Here is an 8,441-nt window from a genome sequence, read left to right on the forward strand (position 1 = left end):
ATAAATTCTTGTCAAGAAAGATAAACAATTAATTTTTCACGTTTTAGATAACTTTTTTGAATCTTTTGCTTTATTCTATAACAATTATGTTGACATTTGAACTGATACTATGAAATCAATTTGTAACAAATTCACCAAAAAAAAAAAAAAACAGGAAAACAAGGACACTTCAGAATTAATTTTCAGTTTTAGAGACTAGTTTTTTTCATGAAAGTATATTATGTTAATCAATAGAAAACATTTTTCAATTTTAAATTGATAAATAAATGAATATTTATACTATCACCTCAGGTTTAATGTTATGTTCATCCTTTTGAAAGAAAACCAATAACATCATCGGTGATGTCTTAAATTGTATATAAATTTTATTTAAGTGAGGAAGTTCCAAAAAATTGTCAGCCTTGTTCATTGAAACCAGTGGCAAGAGAAATTTTAAGACCACTGGCTACAAACTGGGATTCATTGGATCACATTGGAATCTTTGATATGTGACCAAACTCTAGGAATGATATAGTGCTTAGTTCTACTGCTTCATGACCATTAGAACAAAGTACTCATCTCCATACATTTCACTAAGGGAAGTCATCACATGCTTGGTGTGTAAATGATAATTTTAGCATTGTGACCTAAAGCATATTAATTATTGGTCACCATGGGATATCCCAAATAAAATACCCAAGACAGCTGGAAATTTATGGTGATTTTAATTAATATAGAGGAAAGAAATTAAGGAGAAGGGAGAGGGAAAAGGTGTAGATTTTCTCCTGCCTGGCCTGTGCCAGGAGGAAGATGAGAGGCTTCTAGGAAGATAAAGTTTGGACAGTAAAGGAGGAAGGAATCACCATGAACTCCAAGAGGGCTCAGCTAAGATGTCTGAATCTGAATTAGCTCAAGGACAAACTCACCACCAATACCTAGACAAATAGCTGCCACCACTCCAAGATGTCGAAACACTTAGCATGCTGCCAGCCAGAGCCACATCTCTGGGGAGACATGCTGAAGAGAGGAAGTGACATGAAATATATGGATGATTTTGCATCACTTTCCTGCATCTCATTTATACCAATGTTAGTTTAGCTTGACTTAGGACAACCCAGGGATCTTTCAGCTGTTTCTGTACCTGTCTGTTAAAGACCATCCTCCTGAATACTTAATCCTTAAGTATAGGTGTAGACATTCCTGATTTTGTTAGAGTGTCTTCATTGTTACAATCAGGAGATAGTTAAATCCAATCTTCACAGGAATAGACATTCCCATAAGTCACTGATGGGTTGTGGCCTGTAACCCTCTATAGAGTAGACTAACAAAGCAGGAAATATCTATAATTATAACCAATATGAATAAAACCTTTTTTACAGTTCTCAATAATTTCTGAAATAATAAAAATGTCTGAATCTAATTTTCTAGATAATTTAAAATTGACTTAAATTTGTTTCAATAAGCCAGAAGAAGAGTTACATAGATACATAAGATATAACTAGATAAAAAATAAAATTCTTTAATTTTTGTTAAAGGGATTTTCTTAATCTCTCCCTGTGTCACCTTAAAATAGTAGAGAGCAGGATTTCTAAGTGGATCAGAACAGAATGGAGTCAATGAGCCAGAGCTGAAAATTCTGTTAGCAGGGGGACAAAGGACTGAGAAGAGGAAGTAGTGGGGCCTCTGACAGGAAGTTAGGGGAGACAGTTGGTCAGTAAGGAGATAAGGAAACATCCAGTGACAGTTGAAAGACCTTTTACCTCTGAGATATCTAGAGAGAAGGAGGTCTGTCACTGAGGCAAGGAGCTACTTGCAGTTGGTTGCTGACATTTGGGCTGCTATAGAAAAATGATTGAAGGAGTGAGTGAGAGGTGGCTGCCTATTATTTTAGCAAGTTAGGTAGTTATAAATAATTTATATATAGAGTAGAGTAGAGTAGGCCTGGTGTGCCAGGCAGAAGAACCTGTCCTGAGAAGACAGAGATAGTTTTAGGAAATTTTATGTAGTTATTAGAAATTTTCAGTATATTTGTAGGTTCTAAGATTAATAATCTCCCTTTCCTCTTTTCTATCTTTCTTTCTGTACTTCTTATATTAGATAAAGTTTCTGTTAAACTTCTCTCTGCACTTTGTTGAATTTCTTAATTTCACCCTTACAATATTTAATAATTTAATTGGAAAAATATTGAATTTAAAATTAAATTATTGTAGTTCCAGTTCTTTTTACCCAGATGTTCTAAGATTTGTTAAGAATCCTTAAAAGTTAAAAGACAAAGGAATGTCTTATAAAAGGAGAACAATTCCTATTAATACTATTCTCCTAACATTTATAGAAATAATAATGTCCAATTTTTCTATTGTAATGATGTCCAATTATTTATAGAAATGATCTGTTAATTATAAGGTATTGGGAAGCAAATGATTGAATCCCATAAATGGTTTAGAAGTAAAATAAGCCTTTAAAATTCTAAAGAAATTGAGAAATCACTCTCAGTTTTCTGCTGCTATTATCTCAAAAGCATATTGAAAAATGAGGAAATTTAACTTTCTCTATAGATGGCTGAGAATTTGAAATTTTATCTAATTATTGATCAGATGCAATTTTCAAATTTGGTTCTTAATAATAAATATGTAGCTATTACCAGGCAATGCAAATTTATTCCTGGTAGTAGTCCTTCAAAACTAATTATATTACAAAATACTTTAAAGAGATTAATAATGACTTGTGTCTCTGGTACATAAAAATAATTATTAAAAAGGAAAAGAAAAACAGTCTTGGGAATTTAAAAATTCAATAAAGAATTTGATTACCAAAAGTGTAAAGTATGATATTTTTAAAGTTTTGAGAACTAAAGATCTTTTATTCTAATAGCACAATAGAAGGCATCACTTGACTTGGGTATTATAGGATGAAAACTGTCTAAAATAGCTAAAATAATCAAATAGCATCTTCAAAGTACTCTTTATGCTCAATCAACCTAAGCAGTAGAATGGCAAAACACATTATGAACTCTAATTCTACTGCTATTAGAAATATTATTGTTTTACTTCTTATTTTAAAGGTGAGAAAATTGAAAATAATGGAGGATATTGTTCTTTTTTAATGAGCAAATAGTGGTACAAGCCAACCAAACCCCTGGATATTTCAAACCTATGGAGAAGCCCAGAGTCCCAGCCCAGGGCAATCAGGGACAAAGTTGGCTGATCTGTGTGGGTACAGAGTAAAGCTATGAATCCTGGTCTGAGCTTGAGATGAAGATATAATCCACAGTTTGTGGTAAGATCACAGCTCACAAGGAGAGCTCCCCCACCCTTGGATCTTTTTGCCCAAACTTAAGGCCAGAGTTCTAGGAGAAGACAATCAAAGGTATGCTTGATTAGATAAAAAACACAGTAAGACCAAAAATTCTCAAAAATTATTCTAAGTAGTAGAGAAGATAGAAGGAATTAACTCAGAAAGAGGATAGAGAAGTAAGTTGATTATAATGATATGATATATATAATGATATATGATGACATGACATATATATAAATGTGATGATATGGAACTTTGTATGTATATGATATGCTATGTATAAAAATGAATGATATATAAAAAATCAAAGAATGAAAGAGAGGGTTGCATTAAGAGAAAAAGGAAGGGAGACATAGAATGGGGTGAATTATATAACATAAAGAAGCATGAAAAATCATTAGAAATAGGGGAGAGTAAGGGTGGTGACTGGCAGTGCTTAAACTTTACTCTTATTGTAATTGGCTCAGAGAGGGAAAAACAAACATACTCGGTGGAGTGTAGAATTATATCACCCTACAGAGAAGTAGAAGCAGAATAAGACAAGGGAAGTTGAAGGTATTTGAAAGGAGGGAAAAGAAAGGAGATTAAAAGAGATAAGAAATGAAATTGCATTTTGCTAAACAGTGAAATAATATCATCACTAAACATTTATGCAACAGTTTTTATAGCATCTAAATTTTTAAAGGAAAAATTTAAGGAGCTCATGGAGGATAGATAGTAAGACCAAAATATTGACAAATCTCAAACTTCTTCTCAGAACTAGATAAATCAAACACAAAAATAAATAAGAAAGAAGTAAGGGAAGGGAATGAACATTAGAGTTAATAGATATCTGGAGAAAACTGAACAGGAATAAAAAGGAATACATCTTCTCAGCAGTACATGGTATATATACAAAGATCAGGTATGTATTAGGGTATAGAAGTATTCGCAAAAAAATGAAGAAAAGTAGAAATTGTATGTACAACTTTTTCAGATCATAATGTGATAAAATTATAATTAACAAGAGTCTGTGAAAAGGCAAATTTGAAATTAATTGGAAACTAAATAATCTCATTCTTCAAATCTGGTGGGTCAAAGAAGAAACCATAGAAACAATTATTGACTTCATTAAAGAAAAACATAATAGGGAGACAACATATCAAATTCTATGGGATACAGACAAAGCAGAACTCAGGGAAAAAATTATATTACTGAGTGCCTAAAGCAACAAAATGGACTGAGAGGAGAGCAATTAATAGGACTTGCAACTTAAAAAAATTAGAAAAAGAACAAATTTAAAATCTCCAAATAAAAACTAAATTGGAAATACTAAACAATTAAAGGAAAATTAGTCAAATTGAATGTAAAAGAACTATTGAATTAATAAATAAGATCAGGAGCTAATCCTTTGACAAAAACAAATTAAATAGAGAAAGTACTAGTTAATCTAATAAAAAAGAAATGAGAACCAAATTAACAGTATCAAAGATGAAAAGGTTGATTTCACCTCTAATGAAGAGGAAATTAAGGTAATTATTAAGAATTATTTTGCCCAATTATATGGCAATAAATATGATGTTTTTAGGTGAAATTGGTGAATATTACAAATAATAAAAATGGCATAGATTAACAAAAGATGAAATAGAACACTTAAATAATCCCATCTTGTTAAAGAAATTGAACAAGCCACCAAGTAACTTCCTAAGAAAAAAATCCCCAGGACCAGATGGAATCTCAAGTGAATTCTATCAAACACTTAAAGAACAACTAATACCAATACTTTACAAATTATGCGACAAAGTAAGCAAAAGAGAATTACCAAATTATTTTTATGACATAAATATGGTATTGATTCCAAAGTCAGAGACCAAAAACAGAGAAAGAAAACTACAGAACAATCTCCTTAATGAATATAGATGCAAAAATCTTAAATAGAATACTAGCAAAAAAAGACTATAGCAAATTATCATTAGGGTTATTCACTATGATCATGTGGGATTTATACTAGGAATGCAAAGATGGTTCCATATTAAGAAATACATCCATATAATTGATCAAATCAATAATCAAACCAACAGAAATCACATGATTATCTCAATAGATGCAGAAAATGCTTTTGACAAAATAAAATACCCATTCCTATTGAAAACACTAGAAAGTATAGGAATAGAATGGCCATTCCTCCAAATAATAAACAGTATATATTTAAAACCATCAGCAAGTATCATCTGCAATGGGGAAAATTTAGAAGCCTTCCCAATGAGATCCAGAGTGAAGCAAGGATGCCCATTATCACCAGTATTATTTAATATGTTACTAGAAATGCTAGTGGTAGCAATTAGAGAAGAAAAAAATTGAAGAGATTAAAGTAAGCAATGAGGAAACTAAACTATCACTCTTTGTGGTTGATTATTGTCTACTTAAAGAATCCTAGAAGATCAACTAATAGACTAGTGGAAATAATTAATGTCTTTAACAAAATTTCAGTGTACAAGATAAACACACATAAATCATCATTATTTCGGTATATTTCAAAAAAAAAACTCAGCAGCAGGAGTTAGAATGACAAACTGCATTTAAAATTACTCAAGACCATATAAAATATTTAGGAATCTATTAGCCAAGATAAACAGAGAAATTATAAGAACACAACTACAAAACACTTTTCACACAATTAAAACTAAGTCTAAATAATTGGAAAATATTAATTGCTCTTGGGTAGGATGAGCTAATATAATAAAAATGACAATTTAACCAAATTAAGCTACTTATTCAGTGCCATTCCTTTCAAATTACCTAAAATCATTTTTATAGAATTAGAAATTTTTTTAATGAAGTTAATTTGGAAGAACAAAAGATCAAGAATATCAAGGGAAGTAATGAAAAAAAATTGAAGGATTGGGGTATAGCAGTACCAGATCCTAAACTGTACTATAAAGCAGTGATCATCAAAACAATATTGTACTGGCTAGGAGACAGAAGAGTAGATCAATGGGATAGACTAGGGGTAAATGACCTCAGTAAACCAGTGTTCAGTAAACTCAAAGACTCCAGCTTTTGGGACAAGAGCTCACTATTTGAAAAAACTGCTTGGAAAATTGGAAAACATTTTGGGGAAAATTTGCTTTAGATCAACATCTTATACTTATACCAAGATAAATTCAAAATGGGTAAATGATTTAAATATAAAGAGTGGAATCATAAATAAATTAGGTGAACATAGAATAGTGTACCTGTCAGATCTATGGAAAGGGAAAGACTAAGCAAGAGATAGAGACCATTAAAATGTAAAATGAATAACTTTGATTATGATGAATTAAAAAGTATTTGTACAAACAAAACCGCTACAGCCCAAATTAGAACTAAAACAAAAAAACTGAGGAAAAATCATAACAAAACTCTCTTGACAAAAGTTTAATTTCCAAATATAGTACGAATTAAGTCAAATTTACCAAAAAATCAAGCCATTTCCCAATTGACAAATGGTCAAGTGACATGAATTGGTAGTTTTCACAAGACAAAATGAAAATTATCAACAAACACATAAAAAAGTCTTCTAAATCCCTGCTGATTAAAGAAATGAAAATTAACACAGCATGGAGGTGCTACCTCATACCTAGCAGACTGGCCAATATGAGAGCAAAGGAAAGTGATAAATGTTGGTTGGGATGTGGCAAAATTGGGACACCAGTACACTGCTGGTGGAGTTGTGAATTAATCCAACCATTCTAGAGGGCAATTTGGAACTATACCCAAAGAGCTTTAAGACTGCTTGCCTTTTGATCCAGACAGACTACTGGTGTAACTGGTTGGTTTGGTGGTTCTATACCACTGGTGGTTTGTATATCAAAGAAATAATAAGGAAAAAAGACTCTTACAAAAATATTTATAGGCACAATCTTTGTTATGCCAAAAATATAAAATGAGGTGGTGTCCATCAATTGGGGAATGGCTGAACAATTCTGGTATCTGTACTTAAAGGAATAATGAACTAGAGGATTTCTATATGAACTGGAAAGACCTCCAGGAATTGATGCAGAGTGAAAGGAGCAGAAATTGAACATTGTACACAGAGTTCGATACATTATGGCACAATTGAATGCAACAGACTTTTCTACTAGCAGCAAAGCAATGATACAGGACTATCCAGAGTAACTCATGAGAAAGAATGCTTTCCACATTAAGAGAAATAATTGTGGGAACAGAAATGCAGAAGAAAAGCATGATTATTCACAAGATTTGATGGATATACAATCAGGGTTTTGATGTTAAAAGATCACTCTATTTAAAATATGAAAAACATGGAAATAAATTTTGAACGATGATACATGTATAACCCAATGGAATTTTGTCAGCTCTGGAAGTGGGAAGGGAAGAGGGTGGGAAATATCATGAATCATATAACCATGAGAAAATATTCTAAATAATTTTTAAGAAGCAATATAGAAAATATAGTATGTAAAATTAACTATTCCATCTGTTATGAGACATACTACAAATATCTAAATGTAGTAGAAATCTTTCAAGTTTGGATTCATTCATTATGGTACTCTCAAGTAAATTTTTCTAGTAATGATTACACTTTTGACTAAAAAAACAATGCCCACATCTAACAAAAACAATACTAATTATATTTAGCTATTTTGTTGTGATTTAAGGTTTGAAAATCACAGTATAAATATTTTCCATTTTTCCCCTCACAAACCTCTCAGGGTGATAGGTTATTTAATAAAGGAGAAATCTGAGGTAGATAGTAGTTCAGTGAATTTTTCAGGTTTACTACGTTTATGAGACCCATTCTGAACTCCAGGGACTCTTACTCCAAGGATAAGACTCACCACAGTGCCAACAAACACTGTTTTCACAAAGAAATATTTTGATAGAGGAATGTGGATAGTTCTTTAATAAAAAGAAAGATCTTAATTTGCATACTCTGACATTTTTTCTTTGCTCAATTCATGCTTGTTGATTGATAAATCGTGATTTTATGTTCTGTATTCAGTAAGATTTTTATTTCAGCATCTATAAAAATAATGGAAAGATAAAATGAGAACTAACTAGAGACTGCTGCAGCTCTATGCATATATAGCAATCTTCAAAATCTATTATCTGAAATCCCTCTCATTCTAATGAACAAGGTCCCTAGTGTAGAATAATTACATTCCTTTAGGGTTACAGATTTAGCA

Source organism: Monodelphis domestica, chromosome 3 (assembly GCF_027887165.1).
Source record: "Monodelphis domestica isolate mMonDom1 chromosome 3, mMonDom1.pri, whole genome shotgun sequence".
NCBI lineage: Eukaryota > Metazoa > Chordata > Mammalia > Didelphimorphia > Didelphidae > Monodelphis > Monodelphis domestica.